This window comes from Lissotriton helveticus, chromosome 7, assembly GCF_964261635.1.
Source record: "Lissotriton helveticus chromosome 7, aLisHel1.1, whole genome shotgun sequence".
Lineage (NCBI taxonomy): Eukaryota > Metazoa > Chordata > Amphibia > Caudata > Salamandridae > Lissotriton > Lissotriton helveticus.
In genome coordinates, this window is record NC_136068.1 from 64,854,852 (window position 1) to 64,877,302 (window position 22,451).

The 22,451-nt window shown below is 44.6% G+C and overlaps 1 protein-coding gene across 2 annotated transcripts in view; it reads right to left on the minus strand.

Moving 5' to 3' along the window:
• Positions 1–22,451, minus strand: part of LOC144768066 (alpha-2-macroglobulin-like protein 1) — a 411,824-nt gene that overhangs the window by 311,581 nt on the left and 77,792 nt on the right. The window lies entirely within an intron of this gene.

Genomic DNA, 22,451 nt, shown 5'->3' on the forward strand with positions numbered 1-22,451 from the left:
AAACACTTCTACAAATCTTGGATTTGGTTTGCAAAGTCAAGCATGGCCAATGCTCCTGGATGCTACCAAATCCCCATCGTCCATGCTTTGGAAGTTGGGCTGCTGATACCTGAGGTTTGTGGAGAAATATCTTGAAAAAGCGAATAATTAACATTGTCATTGGTACATCACGCCATTTAAACTGACTCAACCTGATCAAGAAGTTACCATGATCATCCGCAAATCCATTCTCAGTGCTGTCATTCTTAATGTTGGAATTTTCATTGCCACCACATTTTGCCACTCTTTGCATGTTTCAACAGCTTCCATCTGAAATTATTTCACTATACTTTTTGATTTAGCAACTTTCCTCAGATGGACAAAATTAGTAATGCCTTTTGGTACCACCCGTGGTTTGTGTATATCAGCCTAATCTCTTTCATGGTTTCTGGATGTAATTTGATATTGATACCTTAGAGCTCTTATGATCTTAGAGGCATATTATCAACAACTAGCGATATTTATCGCTAAATAAGCTTAGCGACATTTTTTTTATCGCCACGCATCGCCGGATTTTATCGCAGAGATAACGTGCTATTAGAAACGTTTATCTCCAAAGCGATAAAATATCCGTCGAAATGCGTGAATATCGCTGGAAATTCAGCAATATTCAGGCATTATCGCTAATAGGGACTTAACCTGAATATCCACCTCCCATTGGATATACAGGCTAAGAAGTGGTCTGAGCAGGCGTTAGGATTTGGCGCTATTCGCGCTTAGTGCGAATATTTTAATCGCTACGCCTGCATTGATAATAGGCGATAGCGATGTTAGCCACTGCTTTCAGTCGCTAACAGGTTGTGTACGCCCACTTTACATGTCATTAGCGATAAATATCGCTGACATGCAAAATTGGCCCCAAACCAATCGCTATCACCTAAAAGATGTCGCTAACTGATGTTAGCGACAGCTTGCTAATAGGGCGATGAAATTATCTCCACTTTGCGGCCAAAAACGGTTGCAAAAGTGGCGATAATTTCATTTCGCCTACCTTGGTAATATGCCCCTTAGTTGTTTCGAATAGACATGATCTCTGAACTTCCTCAAGTTATTAGCTTGATTTATCCACCAAGGATAAACCTCTGAAGCTGAAATCCTTTCCTTGAGCTTAGCAAAAATGGATGTGGCAGTGACTATTTGCCCGATTAGGATGTCGGGCCGGCAGGGCATCAGTGTCGGTCCGTCTGACATTCAGAGGATTATAATGCCGGCAGTTGGAGTAATTTGGGCCGGGGGAAACCCTGCCATCTCTGATCAGCTCAAGGAGCCCATCAGAGCAACGGTCGAAGCTTAATCCCTACAAAGGGGCGGTGCCTGCGGAGGAACTGCCATAGAGATTAGGATGTCTCTTTCCCTCAGCCTTTACAAGGTGGTTCCAGCAGCTTGTAAAGGAGGATGGAAAGGGACTTTGGGGGCCCCTAGCAGGGCACCAGTCCTGGTGAGCTTCGTTATGGGGCCAACGGGGCATACGTGGCACATGCCAGGCACCATGTGGCCTGGCACCGTTGGCACACGGTGCATGGATATTTGACAACATCCCTTGTTCGATTGCGGCTTGTGCTGAGGCCCTTTCCGGTCCGCAGCACAAGCTACAATAGATAAAGGCATGTCTACGACTGCCTGTACGGCGATCATATTGTAATGTACGGCGATCATATTGTAATTGTGCTGTCGGGACCACCGACTCCCTGTCGGACATTCCCGTGACCAAAACGATGACCGCCATCATAATGAGACCCTTCATATGGTGTGCTAGGATAAGCCTATAACCTGTTTCTGATGGTTCGAGCTGAAGCCTGGTCCTCACACAGGCCTTATTTAACAGTCTTTAAGATATATGTTCAAATGCTTTATTTGACCATGGCATTCTGGACAATATAATGCTGAGGTTATGTGTTTGATGTTATACTCCTCCCCAAAAACTTTTCATTTCTTCAGAACAGAACTGCCTCCTATTGTCAATGACTAAAGCCTGAGAGCATGCATCTAACAGAATATCGATGACAGATTCTGCGTTTACATGTTCCGCAAATTTAACTTCCAGTCATTTAAAATGGTAGTCAATTAATACTAAATCAAATTGCATATAAGATTGCATGGTAAAGAACGAGCCTCAAATATCCAGAACCACTTTCTGGCATGGAAAAGATGGCGGTTCAACAGGTGCCATAGACAGAAACCCAGTTTTTGGACTCTTGTCGGAATTCATGCAGACTTCACTCATTTGTCAGTTTCTGAGTCCATGCAAGGGCACCAAAGGTGCATCCTCAGTATGTTTTTGTAATGCAGAAATGCGCATTAAAACTCAGGTGACCATGCTTCAGAGTTGTTTGCCTTGTTCCCACTGGGGTAATATATATACCATTTCTCCTAAACAGATTTCCTTCCAGGCAAAGCTCTTCTGCAACATGGCCGTAAACATTCATGGATCTGAGCAATCATTTTTGGGAAGATTAACCATTATTATTATATTTTTGGACCATTGTCATTGAGAGCAGCCTCCATCCATTCCTCTTCTGTCACAGCCCAATCTGTATTATCACTTACTTCTTGTTTGGCAGAGATGACACCAATGTTTTCTTTGTTCTAACCACTTGGAGAGTTGTCTGCCACAAGAAGGCAAGATAAACAGTCTGCTGTGACATGTCTTTTTCCTGGGTCAAAGTTTTTTTTTGAAGTTGTACTATTTTCGTTTGGAACTCAACCAAGCAATTCTGGCAGTGGGGATAAGATAGCAAATAAGGGTTGGCCACCAACCAACTTGGTGTCTCAAACATAGGGCTTGATTTAAAGTGTGTAGTGCAGTTTCTACTTCATTGCCTTGAAAGAGTCTCCCTCCTCTGCATTTAGAGCTATCCCTGGCCCTGCAGACATCTCTAGTCATTGACAGGAACCCCCAATTCCATCCCTGCCAATGTGTTAAAAGTTTGACAGATGGTACTCAATGTTTGACAAACTTTTAACATGATTTTGGTTTTACAAACCCAAACTCCCAAAGCAGGAGTTTGTTTTTAATAAATCAAAAACGATTGATCCCCAAACCATAGGAATTGTCTCCTATGGTATGGAGGTCATTTAAACTTTTTCATTGTCCCTTACCGCAACAGTTTACCCGGCTGTGACTAACAGAGAACACTGCCATTTGACACCCACTGTAGCAAGCATTTGCCATGCAATAGGACTCACATTTACGCAAGAACTATTGCAGTTGAAACGGGACTGCGGGCGGCAAAAAGGCACAAACAGGAGCGGGGGGGGGGTAGAGGGAGGGGCAAACAAGTCACGGCTTGCGGGAGGGGTGCGGTTGGAAGACAGGGAAGAAAATAGTGTTTGCAGTAAAGGGGCCAGTAGCCATGGAAGGCTACAAATAACAACATGGCCATCAGGAGGAGGGACTAACAAGCCTAAAACCAATCAGAAGGCAGCATTTAAGATCTAAGCCAATCAAAAAGATTGGGGGAGAGTGGGCAGAGCTTCCACGAAGCTTTCACGCTATAGTGTATACTGCAAAGCAGTAGCGAATGCGCTGCTTCACTACGCGAGACCTAAAAAGGGCAGATGGTCGAATCACCAAAACTCTGCCTGCCAAATCAGTACTACCACTGCACTATTTCTGCAACAGGGCAGGCTCCATCATTGAGGTGCTGAAGGTCCACCTGTGGGGGGACCAAGGGTTTGGCAGAGAGAGTACTCTGTCGCAGTTGCGCCGGAGAACCCATCTCGACTAAACTTTAAATCAGGCCCTTAGTGTCTAAAACGATTTATGGCCCACACACGACGAAAGCTCCCTTCGGTGACTGCATATCTACGTTCCATTGCATTCAACGTCTGAGAAGCAAAAGCTATATTCCATTCTTGTCTTTTATCATATTGTGACAGCACTGCCGCCAAACCATAAGAACCGGTGACCACTGTGATAACTCAAGCTTTACCTTGAAATAGTTTTGGACTGAGTGTGTTGGTAATGGCATTTTGGAGGGATACGAAAGCGTATTTTTTGCATTCAATAACACAAATTCTTCACCTTTCTTTAGCACGCGTTCTGCAGTTTACTTGAAGCATTTAATTTATAGGCCCTGGGTACATATGATTCCATGTACTAGAGACTATTACATGGACCAATCAAGTGTTTACCAATTTTACCATGTTGGGAAGGGAGAGCACAAGCAGTTTTGCCACTGGTACGCGGGGGAAAAGAGCACAAGGTCCCAATTACAATAAAAACGGGTCACTAAAGGATGGCTAAAATCTGGAGTCACCCTGCAGAAAGTGCCGGGTCCTACAACGACTCAGTGATATCAGAGAGTGGCAGTGGATTCTGTTTGTCTTGTTTCAAGGGGCTTTATCCACACACATTGAATATCTGCACACTCCAACATAGGAAGGAGTTGTGGGGGGACTTTTGGGGTGTCCCAAATTCCTTGTCTGTGTTGCTCCGGCTGTTTCAGTTCTCTATGGATTAATTAACACATTATTTACCAAACCAAGTGGAATTGGTATTAATCCTATGTAGAAGTTTGATGGTTTTTACCACCAAACAGGTAATCAATCCCTTCGTTTTCACCAGATAAATACGAGATAAACTAAACAGAATAAGACATCGTCCCGATGAACGGTAGAGCTAACGCGTGGCACCAGGATAATATCACGAGGTAAAATTAGTTACAATCCCAAAACTTGAGGAAGGAGTTACAATACCTGGAAGCAGATGTATATATTATATTATTATTATGATATATTTAGAAGATAGGATTGTCTCTTTTTCCAAAGAAAAATTCCCGCCATCTGTTCACGCTTTAACATTCTGCAATGATCCAAATATGATTTGTAAGTTGAGCTGTATATAAAATTTTCTGTATCCATTTTTAACATGGGCTTTCAGGCTTTGTGTACTTCAATTATCAGTCAGGGGTCATTAAGGGAGATGGAGAACTTTTTAAAGTGTTTTCCTTCTCACATTTTGGGGGTCATTAGGATGACGGGCGGACTTTGCCCGCCCGCCATCCTCCCGGGGATTGGAACCGCCCGTCATGAGGGCGGGGGTCCCGTGGGGGAGATTAGGATGCACCCGCCACAGTGGCGGGCGCATCCCGCAATGTTAAAAATGCATGGTATGCATTTGCATACACAAAGCGGCAGGCACCGCGCGGTGTCTGCCGCATTGTGTATGCAAATGCAGGGGGGTACCACAGGTACCCCCCTGTGCAACCCCCACCTCGTCTTCACCATGGGGGCCCGCAGGGGGCCCCCAAAGTAAAGACCGCCTGCCTTTCCGTGGCGACATTGGCACCACGGAAAGGCATCTTCCAAAGCCCATTCTAATATGGCTGGCGGTGTCTGATAGACACCGCCACCATATAAACCCTTTTCCGCCCCGGCTGCAAGGCGACCGGGGCGGAAAAATGACGGACGGTGTTTCCGTCCACTGCGGTCCCCCCGCCATAGTAATATGGCAGGGGGAAATGGGTGGCGGGCGGGCAAGGATGTCGGGCGGATCGCCACCGCCCGCATGGCGATGTCGATCCGCCGACATCCTAATGGGCCCTTACTGTTTAAAGTATGTACTGAAAAGGGGGAAAAATACTGGCTATAAAGGATTTTCCTAATTTTTGTATCAGACAAGATATTAAAATGCCTGCCATGCTGGTATGAAACTGGCCATTTGGAAACCCCATAAGTAGATGATAGCGCTGAGATGGCACAGTTCTGATAAAATCATATCACAGTGTACCTTGATGCGGCAAATGTAATGTAATGTGATATAAGGTGGATCTGTGGAGTGCTGCTTGCTGCCTGTGAGGATATGCAGGCACTGATGATTGGGGGATTACAACTATGGGAAACAATGCTGTGTACCTGTAATAGCGCCCACCACTATAATAACAAAGATGTGCTGGTAATATATAAATTAGCAGTTTAATTTAACCCCTTCGCGGCGGGGGTAATTCCCCACGGCGCAGGGGGGCAGCGGCGCCGCGGTGCTCGTGACGAGCCCAACTCGTCATGAGTCACAGTGGAGGTGTGCTCATGACCCCGCCCACTGATTAATTCTCCCGCACAGGCGGGGAATCAATCGCGCTTGGGCGCGCGGCGGCAGTTATGACGCGCCCAGCTCGTCATGAGCACAGCTCCACTGTGACCCATGACGAGCTGGGCTCGTCATGAGCATAAAAGGGGTTAAGACATAATCCAAGCAAACATCTGAAAGCATGAGCATCCCCTCAGAAGCATACCAAGGGTCATTTGAAATCCCCAGCCAGAAGGTTTGGAGGGCCAAACACAAGAAGGCAGGGGCGGAACAGGAAAGGCAAATTCCACATGGGGAAAGTAATATGTAATATGAATGGAATACCATACAGAACAGCCATGCTTAATTACATTGACATGGGTACATTAATAAAGTCCTATGTAATTCAACATCTAACAGTTTCCTTCTAAGGCTCACCTCCCAAAATGGCCGTCCTGGCTTTAAGCACAAGCATACATGCCAACAGACCTGATCCAGACTGGATACTCATAATTTTGTAAGCCAAAAATGTCTTTATGTTAGCTGTCTCCCATCTAAAATTGCATCTGCTTCAATACAAGTCAATATTCAATAGGGAAAATACAATTCTCTGACTTTTGTTCCAAAATCTCCCACTTTCCTCTTCTAAAACGCTAGCAGGTATGCACACGATAAAAGGCCTTTCATTGCTACGCACAGCTCCTTGGCCAGGGAAACCTGAGAGGATGGCAGGGGTGGCATCCATAGAGAACGCACATTCTACGCTCAAAGCCCTGCCGAGCAAAAGGGTGTGGGAAGCGGTTTCTGTCTTCCGCTCACCGCATTACGATGTTCCCGATGGGCTTGTGAGCTCTTGGCGGCAGTGTCCCTGCGGAGTGGCGTTTCGCTGCTGTAAAAATAACTATGACGTGTATATCAAACACAAATATATGTTGTGTATATATATGAAATGAAATGCTAGCATTTGTAAAGCGCACAGCTACCTCCAACAGAAGTGTCCCGGCGCTGTCCGTATACCGCTGTGGAACCCTTCCTGGCTTTTTCCCTGTGAAATGTCCACTCCTGGGCACCCCCAAGGTGAAGCCAGGCATCCCAGCGCTGTTGGGGCCGTTGTGGAGATTAAGCAAGCTATTGCCCAGAGTTGCAGAGTGGGACCCATGATTAGAATAGGCACCAAGGCGAGAATTATCAGGTCTGAGGAAATTGAGCCCAAGACCCACCGAGGCAGGTATTGAACCCTGGTCCCGGACCAGACCTCTGCATCAGGGTCTGCCGCTCTAACCATTTGAGCCACACTTCTCCATATGTTGTAATGTATATGTGGGTGATGAGTACTGAATGTTTTATTGCATGTTAAGTATACCAAACTGCTACGATGCACTATATAGGAGAAGAGACAGTGAAGCCTGCATTCGATTCTGGCAACAATGGGGTGTCAGAGCACCATGATCTAATGGCAACAGCACAGAAGGGACCAGGACAATGGTGTGCGACACAGATTCTGAAGTGGAGCTCCAGAAAAGGTGACTTTTCACCTCTCTTCTATCCTTTCGGCTGACTTTCACATGGCGGTGTCCCTGCCAAGAACGGCTCCTTGGAAAGGCTGATCTAAATCTGGAAGGTGGGAAGCTTATTGGGATTGCCACCGAGACCCACCTCTGGCTTTACCGCTGTCGATGTGGTAGCAAGAATCTCAGCTGGACTGGAGGCAGTCTAGGTGTGGTCTTGTAGCCGAGTTCCAGCCAGTATCATAATTGGGCAGACAGACCATCAAGGCAGCAGGTGGGAAGACCTCCAAAAAAGTGACGGCGATGCCTTTCGCGAGCCTCGTAATCAGACCTTTAGTTGTCAACCTGTCCAGCATGATACAGCAACTGAAGATTACTCGTCACCAGCTAAGGATATGACCACTACCATCTGAGAACTGATACACACTATTACTTCCAGAAAATAAGATGATGCTTCGTTTTTGATATGCCGGGGCACCAAGCAAATCCTTTCAATGAGAAAGATTTGAAGAAGTAATCCAACTTCAAACCAACGTGCAGCTGTAGTCCCCCAGAGGTTTCTATCATTGACAAAGCAGTGCCCAAGGATTTAGGAACATTAGGAGTGCAGAGCAGAGACCTCCTAAAAATAGAATGGGCGACCATGTGGCTACTTATGAATATGCTTCACAAAATAGGTTTTATATTCATACAAGAGGCATACGATAAAGCATGCCTATGAATTCTATCTGACGGACTTGGAATCTGATCAAGAACAGTTATGTTATAGAGTTTGACTTAGTACCACCCAATACAGGGTGCAGCCCTGCTCCTGTCCCCAAAGATCTACACAGGAGCGAGGCCTTTCAGTTAGGAATTTCATCAGAAATACCAACAAGGGCAGCCATTCCTCTGTCCTAGAAGGAGTGGAGTCAGGGTGGATCATCTATTTTCTTTCTGGTCAAGAAGTTTTTGGGGGAGTTCAGACCAGTATTAGATCTGGAGAGGGTTAACTACTGAGTAAGGATTATACATTTTCTAATGCTCACTTTGCAGGAGGTCATTCTGCTGTAATCAAACAAAGACTTTCTGGCTACAGTAGATCTACAGGGTGCTTACTTGCATGTGCATTTCCATCCGGCTCATCAAACATTTCTGGGATTTGCTGTAAAAGACTCTCACTTCCATTTCAAAGTCCTACAGTTTGAGCTAAATTCTTCCCCTTGTGTGATCACAAAGGTGTTCACAAAGATGTTGGCGCTGTTGATGGCCTTACTTCCCCAGCAGCGGATATATGTCCAACTTTATTTGGACGATTGTCTCGTCCTCACAGAATCTCTGCAGCTAATGCATGTGCCCAAGGTTCTGAATATGCTGACAAGTCATAGATTTACCATAAATAACAAGAAGTCTCAGTTGGTCCCAGAGCAAGATTAGTCTTTTATAGGAGGCAGGTTCCCTACAGACCAAGGATTGGTTACTCTACCAAAAAGGAAGGTGTTGAAAATTCAGAGGTAATGGAAACTCCTCGTTTGATAGTGGCGGAGCGGATGAGAGTCCGGGGGACATGGTAGCAACTCTTCCTGGCAACTTGGTCATGGTTCAGTTTGAGCAAACTAACTCGATACATTCTCCTCCCTTGATCTCCTGTATCTCACCACATGTCTATAAGGATTCTGTCAGAGAAGAGGAGGTAGGAACTGGCATGGTGGCTGGATCCAGCTAATCTCCTGAATAGAGTTTGACCGACAGGTTTCCTTTCTCACCGCCTCCAACATAATAAGGCAGTCGGAAAGGAATCTGAGCAGCCGATTAAGATGTGACCCTAAAGGTTACGACCTGGGTTCTGAAACTTTACGGGCCGTTTCGTATTCGGCCCCTTAGTTCGGGTCGGGTTGATGAAAAATAAATGGGTAATAAATAAAATTTATCACTGTTTTATGTTTCAGCCCAGGGGCTTGTAGTGCAACACTCCCCCACTCAAATGGAGGAGCCATCCCTGAATGAACGGCTTTGCGGGGAGAGTTGAATTACGTAGTAACTCGACCCCTGAACAATTACATAGAGGAAAACTGTAGATCCCTTGAAGGAGTGGTATTTTTAAAATCAACTCTTTAAAATGGATAAAGCATTCAAAAGGTTTTACAGATTTTTTTTAAAGGAGCATTGGTATGGAAAACCTAGCAGTACAGTCGATCAGGAACATATAAAACCATGAAGATATATTAGAGAATGACATAATAAGTAACTTATGAGACTGCCTAAGTATTGCTAAGAGACGTTGTTATCACGGGTGCAGTATAAACAGATATACTGATATTAGGAAAGGACGATGAAAGAATTTGAAGGGAAGGGTAGATACAGAGGACAGAAGCCCAAAAAGTGGAGTGCAAATCAGAAAAGAAAGGAAAGAGATTATGGGCCCGATTCACAGTACTAATTTAAGACAAAATCCTAAGCTTACTACAATTTTGGTACTTACTCATTTCAGTATTCACAGAAGTTAGGACTCCTAACTTTAGGACTCCTAAACGCCTTCTGTGAATACCGAAAGTCTTAAAGTTAGGATTTTTCTCGGTTTAGGAGTCCTAAACTTAGGAGTCCTAACTTTACTACTACTAAACTGAGAAAAAGCCAAGAGTTTACAATGAAACACAATCTGAGTTTAGATTCATGTTTACTTTCTTGAAAATTGCATAACACCTACTTCCAACATGGTCATGTTCTGATATTTTATCCAAAATTGTAATGCAGTACAGGGCTTGAGGACTATTTAATTTACCCAGTGTAACAGTGATTGTTATCAATTTATATAAATCCATATCAGAAAGGTTTTATTCATCTGCTAGCTTAGTGATGTTAAAGTCGTCTCCATCCCTCTGTGCTAAATCTCTGATTGTGTGCATCCAATTTTATATTAGTGTTTACCAATAATAAGGACATAAGAGATCCCCCTTAGTTTTTGGGGAAAACATTGTTCAAGATTTGACAATCCTTTAACGCCTTAAGTGCTTCCGTCGGCCAACAGCCGTCGCGAGTACTACCTTGGTAGTGCTGCGCATGTCCTTTGGCTGACGCGGCCCCGCCCGCGCAAGAGAGCGCCCGCACCGCAGCGGAATTGCCGCCGCGGTAAACGGGTTAACTAAGCGTTTTACCTTCTGGCTTGACAGCACAGCTGTCGCACCACAACTAGGTGAGAATCACCAGGAGATTGGCTTTGACTCCACCACATGTCGCGAGTCAGGAGTCCTATTTTGACTGGGCAGAAGTTTTGTGCTTCCATCAAAAATCTCTAGCCCTCCACACAGCTGTGATCATTTTGTTTATTTATCCAGCTTCCTAAGCTTGGACATTTTCAGTAGCACACAAGCCACTGTAATGCTAGTAAAGTGTTTTAGATAACTAGATAATTTATGTTTTTTCTCTTGCTGCAGCACAGATGGGTGGAGCTCAGTCTAATAACCTATGTGTATTTTTAGGTCTGTCTTGACAGAGCAACCGTCACCTGAACTTTTGTGATCAACATAAAATAACATTCAGAGTCCTGCTGAGAGAGGGACTTATCATGGAAAACAATTGTTTCTGCCGGGTAAGAAAATTTCTTTACAAATCAGAACATTTGTAATGTCAACAAATCTTTGTAAAATCAACAAGGGCCATATGTATCATCAACCTGATTTGCGATTCTGAATAGCGATTTTTTATAAACCGCTATTTCAGAATCGCAAATAGGGATGTATGTACAAATTTGCAATTTATTTGTGAATTCTTAGTATTCCTTAATTGCGATTCGCAAATTGCGAATCGCAATTAAGGAATACCCTCCCATTCATTTCTATGGGCCAGGAGGCCTATAGGAATGAATGGGAAAGTATTCTCAATTTGCGATTCCCAATTTGAGAATCGCAAATTGAGAATAATTTCAAGGGTGCAGGGGTGTTCAAAGGACACCCTGTTGCACCCCTGAAATAAGCATGGGTGCACATGTGGCCCACATACATGCCCTAAGGGCATGTATGTGCATCACATGGCACCTTGAGAAACGCAAAAATATGCATTTTTCAAGAAATTCGCAAATTACCACCAACTTGAAGTTGGTGGTAATTTGCGATTCCTTAAGGATAATTAACATTTTTTTTTGCTTCATACATTGCATTTAAGGAATCACAAAATTTGCGATTCCTTAAATGCAATTGCAAAAAAAGGAATCGCAAATTTTGCTATTCCTTGTTTTGCACCAGATTTTCCTTAATACATACCATTTGGCAAATTCCCATTCGCATTCTGCGAATTTCGGCGTTTGCGAATGCGAATTTACTTGATACATACGGCCCCAAATCTTTGATACACAAGGAACACAAGAAACAATTTCTGACAATATCACACTCCGTTTTTTACTTTTTCTTTTCATCAAGAATAGTGAAAATAGTCACAATTGCATGTAAGGGCTGTCTAGTTATTCATACGACGAAACGACACAGGTGACATCTTTATATATAGTGAATGAAGTGCCCAAGTGAAGGAAGGTGAATGGGTGTATATACATATTGAGGGAAGAGATTTTACAGGAAAAACTAAATAAATTATGTAGGTCCAAACTATATATATATTACAAGTGTCTTTAATCCAAGCACAGGGTTGCCTAATCATTTGAGGACTTTGAGACCTAAGAAAAAATTGACAAAAAGCTGTTTTTGTAATTCCGTACACTATTTTAATTTTATGACTGTTTTCCTGATGGTTTCCTTGTGGGTAAGCTTATGTTCAATATAGAAAGTCTCAGTTGTTTACGGTGATAATCCATTAATGACAGATACACGTCTGATTTACTAGTAAAACTATTTCTGTTGCCATAGGTCTAGTATGTCTATTATGAAAATATGTGATAGATACATTAAGCTTGACATGCTGATTGTCAAATCCATATGTTAAAATTAATAGGCATTTGAGAGTGGATGTTATTTATCTGTGTTAAAGCCCATAGGTTTGTACATTGTTACACAAAATGTCATATTGTTTTTTAGTGAATGATTTTGGTGTTAGTTACAGCCCCTGACTAAACCTAGGGGGCAAAGATTTACACGGTAATAATTCTTACAAGAATCTTTTCTTAGATGCCTGTCTGGATCTTTCTTGTAACAAAAAAACATTAAATAATGCATACATGCATGCATATAAATATATACCTTATACATCAGAGGGCCTTTGGGTCATTGTGTTCTGCCATTGGCCATATAAACTCTTCTTCCATCCATGACAGCGAACTGCATTGGGTAATGGTTCAGTAAGCAGCAGTCATTAGCTTTTTTGGCCTGGGAGTTATGAATTTTCTGATCACATATGTACAGCCACCTGAGAATGAATAACACCACATGCTTCTCTAGCTTTGGTGGACTGGAGAGCAAATACTTGAGCTCTTTACACCTTAGAACTGCGACGGGATATAGAGGGTGGAACGACGTCCTTGCTGGCAACTTTAAACCAGTTGGGGGGATCGAACTGGCAATACAAGAAGGAGACATATACTTTGTCGTACTTGAAACAACTTTCCTATCACTTCTCGGGGAACAATACAAGTTGAACTGAGAATACCAATGTGCAATTTGGAAGCTATATCAGGGATCTGGACAACCGTTATCGAGACCTTGTGCGTGGTTCATTTGAATAAACATGATTCTCAAGTCAAATGCTACTTTACCCAGGAGCCTTGAAAAAGTCGTGAATGGCGTCGAAACACGTGTCGGCTGTGGCTGAACCAATGTTGTAAACAATTTAACAACTGTGGCAAAGATCGCTTGCTGGATAAAGTGTTGATTTGTTTTGTGTATTAAATATTTCTGCTGACTGTGGATAGCCAGCTATATACCTATTTTTACTGTGCTCTGTCTATGTTTCATTTTGTATGTATGTATATGTAGGATTCTATGTATGTTGTGTAGTACTGTGGGTGGCATGGTACAAAGACATAGAGCACGCCTTGAAAGAATCAGTTACTACTTAGCTCATATGCAAACATAACGGATGTGCTGGCCACCTTAGTTATCCACTGCCATCATCTGTCTGTCTGAGAATGAATGAGCTTCAGTATCATGGCTGGTTGGACCGCAAAAGATTTTATTTGATTGCTTCTGAAGAGAATGCTATAACTTTCCAGGCAGTGCTATTGGGTTGATTGTTTGCCACTCATTTCATCTGCAGAGGGCCACTTCCTCTATAGCAGGTGATCATGGTGGAATTCTGTTGTCCATAGTGTATAAATGTTTTGCCATTGCAAGATGGCCAACATGTTGGCTCCAAATGTGTCAACTGTGCTTGAACCTTTAAACAGTAGACTATTTACAATACCTTTGCAAGACAGACATCTGCTGCTAGATTTAGGTTTGTTATTCTAAACATATACCAGTCATATTTAAAAGGCAGCATGTTCTCTTGTTTCCACTTGTTTTCTTTTAATTTATCTTGCACATGTTGTTGAGTTTGAGTGTGTTTTATTGAGTTTGAATAAGATTGTGATTGGAGGGATGAGTCGGAGGATTGATACACGGAAGCACAAGTGCAAATTTGACTGGCACAATGTGTGCATGGTGACTTTTTGAGCGGCTACACCTATCGGTGACACTAAAGACTGTTTCATTCATAAGCCAGACCAACTGGCATTGCCAATGCTTGTTTGAGTATTGAGTGAGTGTGGGCCCCGTAAGTATAATGTAGTCAGTGTGTTTATAAAGACTAAAGGTTTAGAATTTCTTCTATTTCTACGAACAGGTGTGGGCGGACTAAGAGGCACATAACCACCAACAGTAGATGCAATTAGGAGGTGATGGAATCATAACAAAAAACATTTTTCATAAACATCCAAACCTGTTTTTTAAATCATAGTCTATCCATTTCTTATAGAATACAGAAAAAATATTTTGATCAATGAATCTTCATAATGTTTATTCTTCGCAAATTGCCAAAGCGCCTTGCAATGAGACAGCCTTTCAGCTTCTAACCGTGACCAAAAGCGGCAAGGCGCTCTATTGCACGGACATGAGCAAACAGTGTGATATTATCAGAAGCATATTTTCCTGAAACCTGATTGAGAAATGTGAATAATGTTGGGGAGGATTTTTCCTATTCCTAAAGATAATATTTTTGCATAGATTTTACAATCTATGTTGAGTAATGATATTGGTCTGTAGTTTTTTGGATCAACTGGGTCTTACCCTTCTTTAAGGAGTACTAGAGCCTGGCCTCTGAAGCTGTAGCTTTGATTTACCTGGAGATGCTGAAGGTGCTGAAGGGGGATTAAAGTATTCGTATGTGAGGGAGTAAGGTGTGTTGTAAAATGCCACGAGAAAGCAATCTGGCCCTGGGGCTTTCCTACCTTTTAATAGCAGGATAGCTTTGGAAATTTCTGAAATCTGGATCTCTTTGTTAAATTCCCTATTTATTACCTGTTATGTCTATGATTTCTGCAATATGCATTCATCTTTATATTCTTAGCTTAGAGACAGTTAGTCAGTATCCTTCCCACTTCATAATGTTCTATTACATTTTCTGCTTTTATGTTATTTACCTAAGTATGTGACCCCTCGCTTAGAATCTTGGTAAATTTGTACTTCAATTGTTTCAATTTAAATAAAAGCTCTTTGTCTCTGGTGTGTACTAAGTCTTTTTCTTGTTTCCCAATCTCTGCCTATAAAGACTTGAGTTTGGTATTCAGCATTTTGGTTTTCTTGGACATGAATCCAATCATTAACCGTTGTGAGGTGGCCTTCATGGCATTCCAAAGAATTTTAGGGGATAAATGGTCAGAAGAATGTTCTTCAAAGAAGCGATTAATTGTGGAAATGATTAGGGGCCATAGGTATCAAAAAGTCATTTTGCGATTCTCAAATAGCGATTTTTTGCGAGTCGCTATTTGAGAATCTCAAAATGCTATGTATGTAGGATTTGCAAAACATTTTGCGAATCCTACATATGCCTTAATTGCGTATCGCAAATTGCGATTCACAATTAAGGAATACCTCCCCATTCATTCCCATGGGCCTAGAGGCCCATAGGAATGACTGGGAAGATATTCTCAATTTGCGATTAGCAATTAGCGGATCGCAAATTGAGAATGCAATTTCAAGGGTGCAGGGGTGTCAACAAGACACCCTGTTGCACCCCAGAAATAAGCATGGATGCACATGTGGCGCACAAACATGCCCTAAGGGCATGTATGTGCTTCACCTTGCTCTTTGAAAAATGCAAAAAAGTGCATTTTTCAAGGAAATCGCAAATTACCACCAACTTGAAGTTGGTGGTAATTTGTGATTCCTTAAGGCCAAATTGCACTTTTTTGGTGCTTCTTACATTGCATTTAAGGAATCGCAAAATTTGCGATTCCTTAAATGCAATCGCAAAATAAGGAATCGCACATTTTGCGATTCCTTATTTTGCCTTAATACATACCATTTGGCACAATTGCATTCGCAAACGCCGAAATGCTGCGAATTTCGGCGTTTGCGAATGTAATTTTGCTTGATACATATGGCCCTAGCTCTTTTTTATCCTCATCGTCTAGCATTTCCTAATTCCTTCTCCAGATTTATTCAGTAGGTGCATTGTTGGTGATGTTCAAATCTAATGATTTGCATGCATGGTCAGAAATTAGGATTATTTCAATCTTGGGGTTGATAGCCCAGGAAGTCATGTACTTATTGGTCAGTATATAGTCAATTCTTGTAAAGGTGTTGTGGCCTTGTGAGTAGAATATGAATTTACTTCCTCTGCGACTGTGGAGATGCCAGGAGATGTCAGGTTAAGTGATTTGAGAAGATGTTTCATCAGCCTGTGAGATTTGTTTGGATTGTAAATGCAGGATGATAATGTATCTAAGGCAATGTCTAGGGCAGTGTCAAGTAGGAGGTTGAAGTCCTCACCCAAGACAAGACCAATGTTATCAGGGAGGTCGTGAGAGTTGTCTGACCACAATTGTGGGTCTTTCCCCATTGGGACATAGATGTTAGCAATGTAGGACATATATCCATTTCTATTAAATTTTGTAATTTAGGCGCCATATTATCAAGAACAGGCGATAAAATTATCGCCGCTTTATCGGCAGGAAAATGACGCTAAAGCAGCGATAATGGGCTTGATAATATGCATTTGTGAATTCCCATAGAAGCCCAGGTTCTGGTGTTAACCTTCACAAGGGCATATTATCAAGATCATTATCGCCGCTTTAGCGGCAGTTTCCTGCCGATAAAGCCGCGATAATTTTATCGCCTGTTCTTGATAATATGCCCCTTAGTTTTTGAGAAGAGATGAAAGATAGACCGGGAGAACACCTGGTTCATATAGCATTAATGCCATAGTGCTATGCACGGTTTCCTTTTAGTTCCTGCGCATCCTTCTCCCTTAAAATTATTTTACTTGTTTTATCAGTAATTTCAATGTTGGGGGCGCAGGAAGATTATTTGCTCAGATCTCTCGTGCCTCCAGGACATTCAGTGCAGTATTCGCTGTTTCCACGTAATATTCTCTCTGTTCTTATCGCGTCAGCAAATCCTGAAACATGGCGTCCACCAGGGCTCCTCGCTGAGCCTTATTTTATTTAACATTTATGTTCAGCCACTAGCTCAGGTTGTGAAATCGTTTGGGATCTCACTGTTTTCTTACGCTGATTTTACCCGATTAATTTTTTTGCTCTCAGCTGATGCAACACAAGATATCGTCGATTTCCAGAAGTTCATGCTTGCTGTCTGTGGTTGGATAAATAGTAATTTCCTAAAGTTAAAACACTAGCAGTACAGAAGTACTCCTGCTGGGAAAGCCCAGCCAGACTTGGGGGGACCACTGGTGGCCGGGAGGCCTTGGGCCTCCTCCCAAGTCCAAACGGGTCATAAAGAATTTAGGGGCATATTCGGAAGCACCTGTCGCCATTGGAGCATCACTTTTTCTGACGCTCTAGTGGCATAACGCCAATCCCCATATCTACAAGGTGGCGCTAAGCCCCTTAACGTGGCTTAATGCTACCTTGTAAATATGTCCCTTTCTGCCGCAGTCCTTTGCGGTAAAGGGGCATGCAATGGGTATCACATTGGGAGTTCCACCGCAACACCCATTGCTTTTTGATGCTGCTCCATATTTACAAGGCTGGGCCAGTGCCAAAAACAAAGACAAGGGAAAACGTGGTCTTAGAATGGTGATACAGGAGACATTATGTTTTTGCTCTTTCTATGTGTGCTGCAGAAGCACACATCGAAAGAGCAAATCGTCATTATTGATTGTTTATGTGCGGGAAGGCGTCCCTTCCTGCACATAAACAATCACCCCTGCAGCTCAGGCACCCTTGCCACCTGGTGGCAGGGTGCATGCTCTGGCGCTAGGCTGCTTTTTTAGCACCAGCATGAGGAGAAACACAGGGGGTGTGCCATATCTTTGTAAATATGGCTCATCCCTGCGTTTTGAAAACGTCTGAGGGCGGCATTGCCAAATTTGGCGTAACACCGCGCTCCTGCATTTTCTTGTACATTTGCCCCATAGGTATATGCATGGATGATACTCTCTCCTGTGAGACCCAACTCAGATCACTAGTGGGCACCTGCTTTGGTCTTTTGAGAGGATTTAAACCTATCATTGTTGTTATGGACCCTGCAATCCGGCAGACGATAATCCGATCGCTAATCTCGCCTCATCTGGATTATTGCAATGTTCTGTGCTTGAGCATCAATAAATCAGTTACAAAAAGGCTCCAGATTGTCTAAAATGTATCAGTCAGACTGCTTTTCTCTCTTCGCAAAATCTGTCCAGCCTCTGGCTCCTCCATAAACTCCATTGTCTCCCCATAGAGAAACGTGTACAGTTTAAAGCTATGTACATAGCACATAAGATTATGCCTTCGCACGGAGCTCCCATTCTTGCCGGAGTCCTCCTACCATACTCTCAAACAAGGTCACTTCGCTCGGCTGATCTCAAACTAGCCTTTGTTCTTCAGATCAAAGAAAAGGTTATGAGGGCCCTTTTTTCGAGCCAAGGCCCGGCTTAACCCCTTCGCTGCGGGGGTAATTCCCCCGCTGTGCTGGGGGGCGGGGGGCACGCACAGCGCCCCCATGCTCATGACGAGCTCAGCTCGTCATGAGGCACAGTGTTCCTGTGCTCATGACGAGCTCAGCTCGTCACGGCCGCACCCTTTTGCGTGGAACGCTCAGCACAGCAGGGGAATTATCCCCGCGTGTGAGCGTTCCACGGCTCATGACGAGCTCAGCTCGTCATGAGCACAGGAGCGCCGTGCCTCATGACGAGCTCAGCTCGTCACAGACACACCCTTTTTCGTGGAACGTTCAGCACAGCAGGGGAAATATCCCCGCGTGTGAGTGTACCACGGCTCATGACGAGCTCAGCTCGTCATGAGCACAGGAGCGCCGTGCCTCATGACGCGCTGAGCTCGTCACGAGCATGTAAGGTGTTAATAGAACAAACTACCTCTATATCAATGGAGAACTCAAAACCATCTCAGCTTCAGAAAACTACTTAAGACATGGCTATTTACAGTCTAGTTTGTTTCTATGAAGAGGCACTCTGATTCCCCCTGTAGCTGTAGCTGTATCATCTGTTTATTGTATAGTGCTGGGAAGCCCTGTCGCTGGGGCAGCTATGCGCTCTATAAGTCCTTTTAACATAACATAATATAACATACAATATTCCACTAGCTGTGCCATCCTGCTTGAGGGATGCCTATTATTTACCAAATTGTGTGTTTTAATGGGTCATTCTTTGCTTGTTTAGATTTGAACCGAAATGTTGCCTTCTATTTCAGATGTTGCAAAGGCAAGCAACATTTTAGACAAATTTGGGAAGCACATTCCGTTAATGGGAACATTCTTCTGTAGCAAATGGATTGTGCCCTGTCCAACCAAGTTCCCAAGTTATCTATGAGTGTCATTACCCATGTTAATGATTTTTAGGTCAATACCGGAGGAGTTTGCGGATGTAATGACAGCGTAAAGAACTTAAACAACTGACTGCTAGCAGCAAGAAAGAGAAAGGACACCGATGAAAGGGACTGTCCATAGAGAATCTAATGCAACACCTTTGTGGCCTCCATCTGTAGTCCATCACCTAAGTCTGATAGTATATATATTTTTCTTTTCTTTCTGTTAACCATTATTACCTGGCTGCTATTGAATTAAACGCAAGAAAGAAAGCATAATATGAAAAGGGGGGGCTCTTGGCCCCCCCGCCCGCATGGCGGCGCGGCGACCGCCTCCCCCCTCCGTGCCTCCCAGTGGTGGGGCGTGCCCTTCCGGGCACGCCTCGCCACCGATTGGTTGGCGCCCTTACTGACCCGGACGTCAGTGTAGGACTTCCGGGTCAGGGGGGCGGGCCGCAGGAGGGGCTGGGTGGGGGCGTAACCGCCCCACCTGGCCCCTTGTGGATAAAGAAGCGGGGAGCGCCCAAGAGACCCTCTTGTTCTCTGACGCTCCCCCACAGCGTGTTGTGCCCCGCGCTCGGGGCTTCTTGTTTTATTAACTTTTTCTATTTTCTTTGCAGACTTCGAGATCCGGGAGCTGGTTCCAGGGCTGCCGAGTTAAGCGTTGGCATCTTGGCAGCATCGCGAGTGGAGTCCATCGGAGGCATCGCGTTGGAGCCCAGGTCACCGGGATACGGAGCGGCTGGGGAGCGGGTCTGAGATCATTTCAGTCGGTTCAGCGAGACTGAGGTATTTTGCGGGGTGGGCGCCGCATCGGGGATCTGTGTGTCAGCCGGCCATTATATTTAAAAGAGACTGGCGTGCAGGTTAAAAGTAAGGTCGCTTGTGTAAGCACACGGATCCGGGCAGTACCGGCGGTGCAACAGTCGCTTTGTTTTGGGCAGTAAGGAGGATTTCCCGCCACACAAGTTAGCGCGGGAAGGTTTGTCGTTCGGTTTTAGGAGTGCCCCATTAACGCTTTGTTTTCTCCGCGCCCAGCGCCACAATCCTCCAGAGCTAAGCGGGCTGGGTTTAGTGCAGCTTTACACGGGGAGGAAGCGAAGCAGGGTCGACCAGGGCAGGACCTGGATGGGAGACCCTTAGTGGAATTTGGCAATTTTGTGTTTTTTAACAATTCGGTGAATTCACATTACAGGAAAGGGGTTATTTTATTCAATGCTAACTGTTTTGGTTTGAGGGAGGGCTATTGTACAATTTGGTGATTTAACAATTTGGTGTTTTTTAAATCACAAAAAAGGGGTGGTTTATTCAAAGCTACAACTGTATTGAGTTAAATTGAAGGCAGCCTTGTGGGTGGTTAACAGGGGGGTTCAAGCCTCCAATAAGTTCAACCTTTGTGTTCAGAACTCTGGTCCTGCCTTATATTCCACGGTGTTGATATAATCTTCTATTCCAGGCAATTAACAACACTATTGCTGCACTTCGCTCAAAGAGAGGGACGTAAGACGTGGTTGCTGATCCAATACCGGCTGGGTGCACGCAGGATTTATCGGTAAGAGGAGAGCAGGGGGCTAGCATTCCATAGCTCCTAGTTGCCGCCGGGTGGGTCTACGTTAGAGTTTACTCACCCCTGACAAACCGGATAAGCCGGGGCGTTGCGGTTGCTGTTGCATGGTGCTTACAGCCCCCTGTACATCCTCCAGCTGGTGAAGGTATAAGGTGCACGGTCAGCCAACATTAGGAGTGTAGGGCAGTGGCGTGCGAACCATGCCGGGGCAAAGGGGTGGTAAAATGGGGTCTACCATGGAGGCGATGATGCAGGCCATGATGCGTGAAATGGCTCAAATTAACAAAAAGTTGGGGAAGGTTGATGAACTAGAGGCCCGCATAAATGAGAGGTTTGCTGACGCCCAAGGCCCATCAGGTAGGCCAGTGCGGGAGAGAACGGCACCCTTGCCAAGGGGGGATTTCGTTACACCACCTAAGAAATCCAAGGCCAAAAAGCCGAGGTACAGTGCCCCAGCCCCTGTACCCTTAGTACCGGTCCCTAGTTTGCCTGTACCCGTGATACCAGTTCCACTTGCGCCTCTGCCCGGCAATCCCGGCGCTCGTGGCACCGGTGCCCCCTGCAGCTCCGGCCCCACCTGCAGCACCTACCCCCCCTGCGCCCGTGGGGCCGGTACCAGTCCCGAGTGGGTCACCGTCACCTGCCCCATTGCCTAATACGCCAGGTCCATCAGATATTCCTCCTGGGGTCCCAAATGTGCCAGCTGGTAACCCGGTCCCGGTTGAGTTGGAATCCCAGATAGCGGCCTTATTGCCTTGGCTGCGAAAAGGGGGTGTGTGTCTGGCCTCATCTGATCATGCGGCAGAAGCGGTGAAATTGGTAGAGAAGATTAAGGCTGCAACGGCGGCTGATAGTACTGCGGTGCCCGTATCTTCTTCACTTGCAGGTTCCAGTCCCGCCCAGCCGAATGGAGATAGTGTGCCACCGGCACAGGCGCCCGTGAATGGTAAGGAGGTGGCGCTGCCCCTCTTGGGGGACGGCGTAGTGCCATCCAGGAGTGAAAACTTGGGGCAACATGTGTCACAGGCAGTGAAGGAATTGATTTGGGCGGGAAAGTATGTATACATTTTTTCCTTGTTGTTAGACAATAGGGAGATGAACAGGCTAAGTTATTAAAGGAATGGATGCATCCAAGTGAATGGAGGGCACAGTGCTCCAGGTTCAAGGTAGACGAGACTTTGAAGAATTGGATCAGGGCGTTTTCCGTCCTTTCCGCTATCACGGCTGAACGCCCCCCAAATGTGCAGGCAGCCATGTCTTGCTACATGAGTAGGATTGTGGGGTGGAGCGACCAATATACTGGGGATGCCTGGAAGGAGTATGATGTTAATTTCAGGAAGGCCAAAGAATTTGATACATCATTAACGTGGGACAGGGTGGATTCTATGTCCTGGCACAAGCCGTTCTCAGGGGACACAGCCCCTACTCAAGCTACCAGTGCAGTCA